Source organism: Vigna angularis, chromosome 8, assembly GCF_016808095.1.
Source record: "Vigna angularis cultivar LongXiaoDou No.4 chromosome 8, ASM1680809v1, whole genome shotgun sequence".
Classification (NCBI taxonomy): Eukaryota; Viridiplantae; Streptophyta; class Magnoliopsida; order Fabales; family Fabaceae; genus Vigna; species Vigna angularis.
The window spans coordinates 7,299,879-7,312,651 of record NC_068977.1 but is presented as its reverse complement, the minus strand read 5'-3'; positions in this window follow the sequence as shown (position 1 = coordinate 7,312,651).

Below are 12,773 nucleotides of genomic sequence, written 5' to 3'. Positions count from 1 at the left end.
AATTCCACCTAATACAATCTCAGTGTGCCACGTCATTAAAAATAGGGACCTAATTGAGATAAAAATAAATACGAGGACTTATTTGAAACAACCATACACAAACAGGGATGTTCGAAAGGATTAAACCTATTGTTTATGAGTCATTGTCTGCATGAACACAAATCATGCGATTAAATCACGTATTAATCTTAAAATAATATTTTATTTCTTAGCTTAATAAAAAATTATCATTAAGTAATCAATCTTATTTACATGAATATGACTAACTGAATACTACGTTGATCAAATACATATCAACTTAACAAATTGACATGTAGTCAACCATAAATAAATATTATATTACCATAATCAAAATAAACTTTAAACTAAATTTCACTTTTGTAAATTTATCTTATATTTAATAAAAGATATAATTAAAGCTGAGCATAATTTACTAAACTATGAATTATCTATACTATTTTGCACTGTAAAAACTAAAATACTTTTTATAAAAATTGAATTATATTTATTTGTAGTTCAGTTTAAAAAAACTGAAATTCATTAACAATTTAGTTAACTATTTTAAACTGTATTCTGTATTTTACTTTTGTTTGTTTTTCTTTTTTCTATTTCCAGCAACACAAACATAAGAATGAAGGCACGGTTGGATATATATATATATATATATATATATATATATATATATATATATATATATATATATATATATATATATATATATATATATATATATATATATATATATATGTGAGAGAGAAATCAGAAAAATGTGAGTCTTTATATTTAACTAGGTAATGGTCAAAATAAAAATATTTCTAATAATGCAAAATAGAGATAAACAGAGATATTTTTTTATTTTAGAGATTAAGTTTTTAATCTATATAAAAAAATTTATATTATTAAATTAAATTATATTTAATATGAGAATCAAATTTTAGACATTTTATATCTTTAAATTAATAATAAATTGTTATAGTTATTAATTTAATTTTAATAATATGATAAAATAATACAGTATAGTATAGTGTAGTACAGTTTGAAAAAAAAAAGTTTAGTTCAATTTAGTTAAAATAATTTTTAGTTCAATTCAATTTAAACAAGTTAATTTTTGGTTCAAAATAGATTTTAAGAGTACAGTAGAATTCATTTTGTCCACCCCTAATGATAACCACACATCCAGTTTTACTCTATTACTTTGACACCACTCTGGTACGGTTTCTCTTCCAAGCAAACAAATATTGATTTTCTTTTTTATAAAATTAAAAAAAAAATTGATGAGATTATAAAGAGAAGAGAGGAGAGAAGACAGTTACGTGTGTCTGGGAGTGTGTGACAGAGTTACTACAGTGGAAGGTGTAAAATTTGGGTGTTTGGTCCATAGTGGTTAACCTCCCTCTGCCAGAAAGGACAGTGACGCAGATAAAGAGAAAGAGAGAGAAAGATTAATGTTGTGTGGTTGGGGTTGGGTTTACGATGCAGGTGGGGTCCAGATAGCATTCGTTTGGTGTGCATTGGGAGTGTGAATAGAAAGGGGGGGTGTGCACGCATGGTGAGTAAGTGATTAATTAACACTGTCACAGCAGAAGAAGATGATGGTAGCGCAGTGGCAGTAAATGGCACACGAATGCACGCACGCACGGTGGCTGGTGGGTGGTCATCAGAATGGGAATAAAAAGCTGGGTGACGTTATCGTCGCTACCAGACATAAGGGAAAAGAGTACTAAACAAATGCAATGCATGCACACAACAAACAAAGACCCCACCTATCCATCAATTCACTGAATACAAACAGCTGCACGTGGACATCACCTACCACACGTGCACTCAATCATCAACCATACATACATGTATATATATACATCTACATTCATATATATATATATATATATATATATATATATATATATATATATATATATATATATATATATATATATATATATATATATATATATATATAATTCCAAAACTTTTTTATTATTTGTTCAATTAACATATGTTTTTTTCTTGAGAAAATAGTTTAAGTAGAGCTGTCAAAATAGTCGTTAGACCTGACCCGACTCGGTCTACCACGGGTTGATCAATTAGTGAGCCAACCTAATCCGACTCATTTGTCAGTAAATAAAAAATTTTTGAATCTGGTCTGACCCATCACGGGTTGATGGGTAAATGGGTTAGCGCACTGGTTTATGTTATTACAATTCCTTTTAAATAAAAAAATTACAAACATTCTATAATTTAAATCTAAAAAATTTTACTTCCAAATTTCACTCTCAACATTAGTGTTTAATTAATTTTGAAAATAAAGAACATAAATAATTTTTTCAAGCAAAAGAAAATAATAAATATTTTTTTATAAAATTAAAATTAAATTTTAATAAAATAAAATTAGGTAGGTGGGTTGGTGGGCTAACCCGGCCACTACGGATTCAACCCGCATAAACTGGATTTAAATGAACCGGGTTGAAATCTGACCTGCATAGAAAAATACAATTTTTTTAAACCCAACCTGGTCCATACCTGTGGTGGACTAGATTGACCTACAGATTATGACCTATTTTGACGACTCTAAGTTTAAAGGTTAAACATACAATTTCTCTCACTTCTTTACCATTGAGCTTATGTTAAGAAAAACAATATACTTTTTGAATTTTGCACTATATTTGTATATTTTAAATTTCATTTCCTATATAGTTTGTATTTACAGAGAGTATTACATAGTAAAAATAATAAAAATAACATTAGAAGTTGTTTCTCGTTCTTTTTTCTTTAATATAAATAATGTCATTATCCAATTAAACATCAAATAGAAATAAATTTTAAATATATTATATAAAAGATTGAAGCGAGTTATATATAAAAAAAGATTAACATACTTATTGTATTAAAAATTTAAATTAGAAATAATGTCTTAACTTTTTTTATACGAAATCTTCATAAGTCTTTGATATCAAAATTTTCTCCCATATTTTTCTTTTATAAAATTGTGAGAAAGAGTAATGAGACTTCATTATCCCATTTATGCTCAAAGTAAATTGAAAAGTTTGACGAGTTCAAAATATTCCCCTCTCTTGATAGTAGATCAAGTAAAGCAAACTAAATGTAAGTGCATAATGATAACAAAGAAATATATATTTTTAAAAAAGTATAAGCTCTATAAAAGTAAAATAATAGTTTTGCAAGTTAAAACTAATTTAAGAATTCTTTCTTTTATAAATAAATTTATTCATAGATGAATTTTAATTCATGTTTTCGTCATTATATTAGTACTTTTGAGAAACTTGTCTATAGTCAAAGTGAAGGTGAAAACGTGAATAAGAAAAAGTAGAAGGAAGCATTAATGGAAGGTAATGCTCGATTTGCACAAAAACGCATTAACTCTCTTCCCTTGTATATTTATTCCTTCCCTTGTATATTTATTCCTTTGGAAGATGACAATTGAGATTGTGAGTCTCAAGAAATAAGCATCACCACATTGGGAAACCAATTTTTTTCTTTATCTTTTGTTAGCATTCTTAAATGCATAAAATATTAAAAAATAGTGCACTCCTTATTTAATGCGATTTAATTTAAATATATTTCTAAGATTTAATTTAAATATATTTCTAATTACGTATTTTTATAAAACAGAAAACTATTAACCTTTTCAACTAAATTTTTAAAATCATTTTATGTTAATTGACAAATAAATAAAATGTACCATTTCGATCTAATTTTACTATATGGCAAAAGAAAGTTAGTAAATAAAATATTATAGAAATATATATAGAGTATTCTTTAAAAATATATCTTATGTTTCTATGCATGAGCGTTTTACAATGAAGATATGATTTATCTGATAACCATTGTACGCATATTTCATCGATAGTATGCTTTAGTGCATGAGCATAAGATATAAATCTCTTGTGCTTCTTTATCGCTCTGATACAAAATATGTTCTGGTTTGTTGATCAAATGTATTTTTATCATCTGTTCTCATCTACATTTACGTTATATTAATAAAGCAGCTTTATTAATGTACTGAATACTTCCAATTACTCTTTAATTATGAAACTATGTTATGTAGAATACATTTTAACATGCTAAATCAACATATATCTTTATTTAATCAAGACTAGATAATGTCAACCACACTAATATTAGTTACAAGATTAACAGGTAATTAAGTCATGTGGTCTAAGGTTCATCTAGGTAGGGATCTATAAACAATAATATAACACATTTAATCAGTGTACTTGTTACCATATGATGCATTGATTGACTTAAGCGTTGGAGTGTCTTCTGTACATATAACCCTTACTCAGAATAGAAAGGACGTGTACCCCTTGGAGAGCACAACTACTTGGTGTGTGGAGCTAAATGCACTTGAGGTTGGAAGTCTTTGTAGGATATAGTTGACTTTGGACGAACAATTGGAACTTATCGTGGAGCCCACTTATATTATGTGAGGAGAAGAATTTTTGGTGTCAATGAGAAGCAATATGACTAAAGAAAAAGAAGCAGAACCCTCATTGACTGACATAGCCACCATCTTATAGGCCCAAGCGAAATGAAATAGTAGTTCGTTGAGTTTAAAAAGAGGAGTGTAGAGGAGATGAATGACTAAGATAGGAGAACACTAAGCTAAAGAGGAAGGTGGAAGCCGAGGGTAAAGGAAAGGAGAAAGGCTACTAAGAACATTGTCTCGGTTTATAAGATTTCATTGCACCTGCATACACTCAATGAGAATGAACGGAAAAACAATTACAATATCAAGATTGGAGGAGCAACTAGCGCCTCCTTGGCAGTAGGAGAAGCTCGTAGGCACCCCTTCATAGATGTCATTATAGATACCTCGCTCCCTAAAGAGATGAAAGCCCTTATCTCGAATTGTTATGACGACAACATTGACCTTGATGAACATGTTATTGTATATGTCACCCAAGCCAATCTTTACTCGATTGATGATGTTGTCAAGTGCAAGGCCTTTCCTACGAGCTTGAAAGGACCCGCTATAGAATGATTCACCTGCCTACCCCCTACTCCATCGACTATTTTGATAACCTGACATCGTCTTTCACGACACAATTCACCACTAGCTGGCACCACCATCTCACCTTCCTGACTCTTCTTAATGTTAGGTAGAAGAAAGAAGAGCTTCTATGAACCTTCAAGTTTTAAATTTTTAAATCATGCTTCTTGAAAACCCATGTGTTATGGCTGAGCACCAAAAATGACACTTGAGCACGCAACATGTATTTTCAGTTAAAGTTCAACCTAACCACTCTAATTGCTTTCTCTCAACATCATCTCAACCATAATGAACTTAAACTTATTGCATCCTAATACCACTTATTAAAAGACACTTATATACAATATTAACAAATTTAGGGTGCCTCCTAATAGCACATGTTTAACTTCATTAGCTCAATCCCTTTACACTTTTAGAGATCATCAAAGTATGTGATGGTGGTACATGTTTAACTTCAACCTATAACCATTAACCACCCATCTCCTCTTACTGATTAGATCTTCTATCTATATGGCTCTATATGACTTCACATTTCTCATAATTAATGGTCTTAACCATTTGGACCTTAGTCTTCCTACAAATAATTTTCATCCTTGAATTGAATAATAGGACTTGTTGACCAGGCTTCAATTCCCTCTTCAGAATCCCTTTGCTATAATAGGCCTCCACCTTGATTTTGCATATAAAGGATGATTCATAGGCATCTAGCTTTATTCCTTCCAGCTCACTGATTTGAAGCTTCCTCTTTTCACTTGTAGGTTTCAAATCAAAACTTTAAGGCTTTCAAGGCCTAAAGTGCTTTGTACTTCAACTCTATAGTTAAATGACAAGCTCTGTCATCCATTAACTAAAATGTAGTTAGTCCATAGAGGTTTTAAAAGCAGTTTTGTATGCCTACAAAGTATCATCAATCTTTAAAGACCCTTCTAAAGCTTACAATAGTTTTCTATAAAATTTTCTTAAGAGACGTCATTGGTTAGGGGTGATATGGGGTTAGAATTCTATGTTTTACCTTATAATAATCAAACACCTTCATTAGATGCTTATTGCATAAATGAGTACATTTATCACTAATTAGCACTCTTGTTGAGCTAAATCTGTAAAAGATATTCTTTTTGAGAAATTTGACTACTATTCTAGAGTCAACCTTCTTGACAACATCTACTTCAACCCATTTTGAGACATAGCCCACTGCCATAAGGATGTATTCATTTGAGTAGGATGTTGGCAATGGTCCTATAGAGTCTATTCCCTAATCATAAAAAATTTATACTTCAAGCATGCTTTATAGGGGAAGCTCATATCTTTTAGAAATTCCCCCAGCTCATTGCCATTTATCACAACTCTTGCAATGCTCATAAGCATATCTAAAGATGGAGGGCCAATAAAATCCATATTGTAACACTTTTGCAATTGTCTTTTCCCCACTATAATGTCCCCCATATGGTGAGTTATAGCAATGACACAACACATCCCTGACTTCCTCGCCAAATATACATCTTGTTAGTAAGCCATGAACATCAATTTTGAACAAGTATGAATCATCTCAAATGAATTAGTTGGCATCTTTTAACAACTTTTTCCTCTTTAACAATTATATTTCTCTATAACTACTCCAATCATTTTGAAATTGGGCATGTCAGTAAACCAGGGCCCTAAGTGTACTAAAAATATCTTCTCATAAGGGAATTCTTCTAAAATCACTTCTTTATGGTTAGTGACATCTTCGTTGGATAGTCATGATAAGTTGTCTGCTACAAGATTTTCACTCCTTCTTTTATCTTTAAAGGTCAAATCAATTTCCTATAGAGACAAGATCCACCAGATCAATCTTGGCTTTGAATCACTCTTTATCAAGAGGTATTTAATTATTGTGTGATCAGTTTCAATTATGATGGGTGATCCTTTGAGGTATGCACAAAATTTTCTAATCCATAAATTATATCTAGAAACTCTTTTTCAGTTGTGACATAATTGACTTAGGCCTCATTGACCACTTTACTACCATAGTGGATTACATTAATGTAGTTATTCTTTCTTTGTCCCATAACAACTTCAACTACAAAGTCACTAGCATCACACATAATTTCAAAGTTGTGATTCTAGCTTGGTACAGGGGCCAAGCTTAGTTTTTGTTTCAGCATTGAAAAAGCTTCTAAGCATTCTTTGTCAAATGAAAATTTGGTCTTCTTTATTAGCAAGCTAAGAGGTTTACCATTTTTTGTTTAAGAAGCTTCTAATACCCTTTACATTGGTTGGGGGAGGGAGTTTTGCTACTACACCAACCTACTCTAGATCCACTTCTATGGCTTTTCCAGAAACTTTGTGCTCAAGAACAATTCCCTCCTTCACAATGAAATGGCACATTCCACACATCTCAAAAAAATTGTAATAAGATTCTTCAAGCATGACTTAAATGAGGGTCTAAAGACTGAAATGTCATTTATGTATATTTTTATGTCTTTCTCCACCAAATTTGAAAAGTGGCTAACGTACATCTTTGGAATGTGGTTGGAGCATTGCATAACCTAAATGGAATTTTTCTTTAACTAGACACTCTAAATGGGTAAGTAAGGGTTGTTTATTCCTGATCTTGTGGATCCATTGTTAGTTGGTTATAGTCAGAGTATCCATCTAAGAAACAATAATAAGTTTGGCCAGCCAACCTTTCCAACATCCAGTCCAAGAAGGGAAGAGTGAAGTGGTCTTTTTTAGTGGCTTGATTAAACTTTCTATACTCAATGCACATTCTTCATCCAATGATAGTTTTTTGGGGGACTAATTCATTCTTTTCATTCTAAAAAATTGTCATTCCTCCTTGGGGACCACTTGGATAGGGTTGACCTAAACACTATCTAAAATTGGGTATATCATTCCAATCTCAAGTAATTTCATCACTTCCTTCTTTACAACGTCCTTTTGTTTAGGATTTAGGCACATTTGTGGCTGGTCTACTGACTTATAATTTTCTTCCATCACCATTTTATGCATACTAGGAAGGGTTAATTCCCTTTAAATAAAATAGGGTCCATCAAATAGTTCATTGACTAGCCTTTAATACCTCCACCAATTGTGTTCTATTTTGATGAATCAGTTGTCGAGAATAACAGAATTGCCACCATTTTCTTTAAGAAAAACATATTTCAAGTTGGTAGTTGCTTCAATTCTAGTTGTTGTTCTTGTACTTCTTCATGGTTGAGTTCTAATTTTTGAGTTCCGAAGAAGGAGATTTTCTTAAAACTATCTAAATCTCGTATGCTTTTTCTAACATTGTTAGTGATGGCTTTCTCTAGTAGCTCAACAGTTATGAATTTCCCTTGCACTTCACAACAAACTACATTTAACACATCAACTCTAAAGCAATCCTTCTTGTCATAGGATGGTTTATGGCTTCAAATGCATTAAAATTGACCTCATCATCCTATACTCATACTTTTAGTTTTCCATTGTCAACATCTATGATGACTTTTGCTAACTTCACGAAGGATCTTCCTAGGACGAGAGGGACTTTAGGTCTTCTGCAATTCCATATGAATATTTAACAAATTTGTTATCCAGTTGAAGTGTCATTTTAGTAGGCTAAATCTCCATATCTTCAATCCTCTTTAGCATAGATAAAAACATCAAATTAATACTAGCACCAAGGACAAGTAGTGCCTTGTCTATTGTCAAGTTACCAATTTCCACAAGTAGTGTAAAGTTACTTGGATCCCAAGATATTTTAGGTAGAGATTTTTGAATGATCGTGTTGCAACCAACTTCTAATTCAATAATATCTTTCTTAGGAGTCCTTCTTTTCTTTGTAAGCAGATCTTTCAAGAACTTGACAAAGGTAGGCATCTTCTTCTTTGCCTTAGTAAAGGGTATTGATCTGCAACTTCTTGATCATATCTACAAATTTGGTAAATTGCATTTCCTTATTCTTCCTTGATGGTGCATAAGGATAAGGCAAATTAATCACAGAAGGACTTCTTCTTCAATGTTCTTCTTGGTTTTCTCTCCTTTTTCTTTCCTTATTTTTTTTCCTTTTTATTTTTCTGTATTTATATCTTCTAAATTATTTACATCTACTTCTATTTTATTTTTACTTTTATCTTCTACTCCATTTTCTACTTCTCCCTCTTTCTATTTTATTCATTCTTCGGCTTCTTTCTCAAACTCTCTTGCTCAATTGTCTCCAATCCCCGTGTTTATCAATATATCTTATCTAGTACTGATAAACTTACATTGCTCTTTGGATTTACTTAAGTGTTGGCTAAACATTAACTTCATTCTTAATAAGTTAGTTGCTTAGATATCTACCTAGTTTGTACTTCCACATTTTTTAAGGAGGGTTCAATATATTTCTGGTTAGTAGTTGAGACTTGAATGAACTGAGTCAAAGGTTCATCTATTTTGGACAACTATCTTGTTGGAAATTTTGATTTCCATGGTAAGGTGTTTGCTGAGATTGCCTTTATGAATTTTTAGCCTCTTATTTCTAATCAGAATTTTGGTTCTAGTTGTTCTTCATGTTTGAATTTTGGTGTTAGTTGAAATTATGTTATCTTCTTGGTCCATTCATGAAATAAGCTTGCTCTTCTTTAGATGGCCTTACTACTGGGAAAGAATATCCCCACAACTTGCATTTTACTCATTTGTTTCTTGATTTTCTCCATATGTTGTGAAATCAACTTGTTCAGAGCACGCTGCCTAATTGAGTTTCACCCACTTTTGGTTTCCACTAGACAATCCCGGTATCTACCTGTTACCCTGCCTAGTAGGTTTTTAACTCAACTAAGCTAACCACTAAGTGTTTGAATTCTTTTCAAAATATACAATCAATCAGATTGTTTACAACTCTTAGACAATAAAACTCACAAAGATGATGTGTTTACAATACAACTCAATCTAAAAGACCTTGTAGAATTTTCTCTCTTCTTATAAAGGTAAGCTTATGACACTATGAAGCTCGAGTGTATGTTCTCAAAATTTTTGTTCTTTCACGAGTATGGATTTTGCTTCTTAGATGATCTTTTTGTTGTTTGTGTACTGTTGAACTTTTGGCAAGTGTACAAATAGTCAACTGTAGTATAATGATTTTTAAGTAAGAGTGTCGATCCCACGAGGAACAACTTCAATTAAATAGATAAATATATCTCAAACAGCATATATACAAGGGTATTCAAATTGATTCATAATGGATTTTGATAATTTATACTACGTTGCGTAAAAGTAAAATATTAACAGCAGATAAGTTAAAGAAAGTTTAATATGAGAAGTTGGGATTGAATTCATCTATCTCACTCGTCTGCAATATGAATGAATATAAACATATAGCAACTGAAATTACCAATATTGATGCAACACAATAAAAATGAGTTATACATATTCCTCGCGTATAAAATTCATAAGATCAGTTCCTTGAATATTGATTCCTCACATATCCAACAAATTGTCCAACATTATATTCAAGTCTTATAAGCAATTGATAAACTGAAATTTATCCCTAGCATCACAAGATATCAAGTATTCTTGTTCAGATCAGATTTTAGAAATATTTTCCAGTCAAAACTAAAACCCACATCCATGAAACTATTGATCAAATAGAATCAAGCACTAAGAGCAGAACAAAAATACCAATATTGAATAAAACAGAAATGCTTTATATAAATATCTCCAGATTACATCTGAGTTCGAATTGATTACATTCAATCCCAAAAGAAAAGATCAGCCACTCATCGTAGCCATTAGCATTCTAAGAGATGAAGAAGAAGATCCTATAGCTAAAGTGGAAGAAAAACTCTTTGGGTAACTTTTTTCTCCGTAGCTCTCCCTCTCTTTTCTTTTTGAATCGTCAGTATATGTTAGATGATTATCACTTAAGCGAGAATGACTTTTAAATCAATGGCTTCCTGGATGAATCTAGCTTAAGCGAGATCATTTTAGCTTGGGCGAATTGTTGTAGGATTTACTCTTCTCTCTTTTTTCTTTTCTCTTAATTTACCTGAAACATATACAAAATAGGGATCAAATGATTTGCTTTTAATCAACAACTCGGAAACATATGATTACATTTCATCTTTCTTAGATTGGGGAAAATTGATACAAATGTACACAATTTAATACAGAAGTGTCAAAATTCCAAATGAAAATTTACTACTTTTTTGCACTTATCATGTACTTAGTCTCTTGATCTTCTCTTCAAGTGATCTTCTATTTATAAACTTCATGGGAAAAGATCTGTCATACAATGCTTGTGTTCGATCTTCAAATCTTCGTAGCCTTTTCGTATGTAGCAGTCATAGGTTGAAATCAATGTGTCTGAGCAGGGATCCTATTTCAGTACTTTAACTAGAGTAGGTTGTACGATATGTTCAGTGCAGGGTTTGATGGTACGACCATTTCGTGAATGTCTTCTTTGTTTCTAACGTCCACTTTTGACTTTTACATGTTAGAGCAGGTGTATACTTGAAATAGGAAACTCCAAAGAGTAGAGTAGATATCAATGCAGGCATATATGTCCTTTCACTTATAACTTTTTAAACGTTGTGCATTTAATGTTTTTCATTGTGTGTTGAAAATAACTAATGCTTTTCAAGTTTTCTATTCATATAGATCGTTTAAAATAGATCTGATCGTTTAAGAATTTATGGAAAGATACCAAGGAATTCATAAAGGTTTCATCGTTGGATGAAAACACTCTTAGGTACAAGGTATTGTTTAGCCTTTAAGAGGTGTATACCAACAAGACATCATTTAGTGATCTTTGCTAAGTACAAGAGCACCTTTAGGAAAGTGTTACCTAACACATTGTTTTAGGAGCATTGTTTGTAGCTTTAGCGAATATACCAAAAACATCATTTAGCACTTTGTTGCATTGTTTAGTAAAATACAGTAGAAGCGCGTTTAGTATAAATATCATAAAGCTCATTAACGTGTTTACTGACATATCATTTGATAGTGCGTTTACTGTTGTAATAGCGCGTTTTCTAAAATATGCTTCAGTGACGCTTTCATAAACCATCTTCATTTACTAACGACATGATCGTTTGATCCTAACGCGTTTACTTGAAACGTTTTCTTGTTTATTAAGACGTCATAGCGCTTTTTCGTAAGGCGTCTTTCATTCAACGATATTAATTTCACAAAGATAATACTTTGTCAAATACTTATTTCACTTGTCGTTGTTTGTTAAACTTCAAAACATGGAGGCGTTAGATAGTCTTGTCTTATAGAAGATATTGTTTTAGCAATCTCCCCCTTTTTTATGTTTAAGAAATACACATCTAAAAAATATGGTTTTCAATTAGCACAAGAAGTATATTTTTATTATGTGATTTCATGTGCTCTATGTGCTCCTCCTAACTTAAATGTCCTACCATCTATCATAGTTGACTTAGATGTCCTACCGTCTATCATGGTTTTCTCTTCTCTTCTTTTGTTTAGCATTTCATATCATATCTCTCCCCTTTATTTGATAAAAATCAAAAAGGGTGGGTTGGCATACCTGTCTCCTTTGTTCGTATATACATTTTATGGACCAATCTTTTTAATACGAAGGAAATTAACCAGCAAAATTTGAGAGATCATTCATGAGAAGAAATGGTTAAGATTTCTCGGAGGATTGAAGATGTAAGGAAGGAAGAGAATATGCTTGATTTAAATAGAGGTGAACGTTGTTTATAGCTTGTGTACAATGATCAAGGAGTTATGATATTTGTCAAATCTAATTAATGTATATTGTATAGCTTAAACCTGAGATAAGATTTTGTTTTTCTTG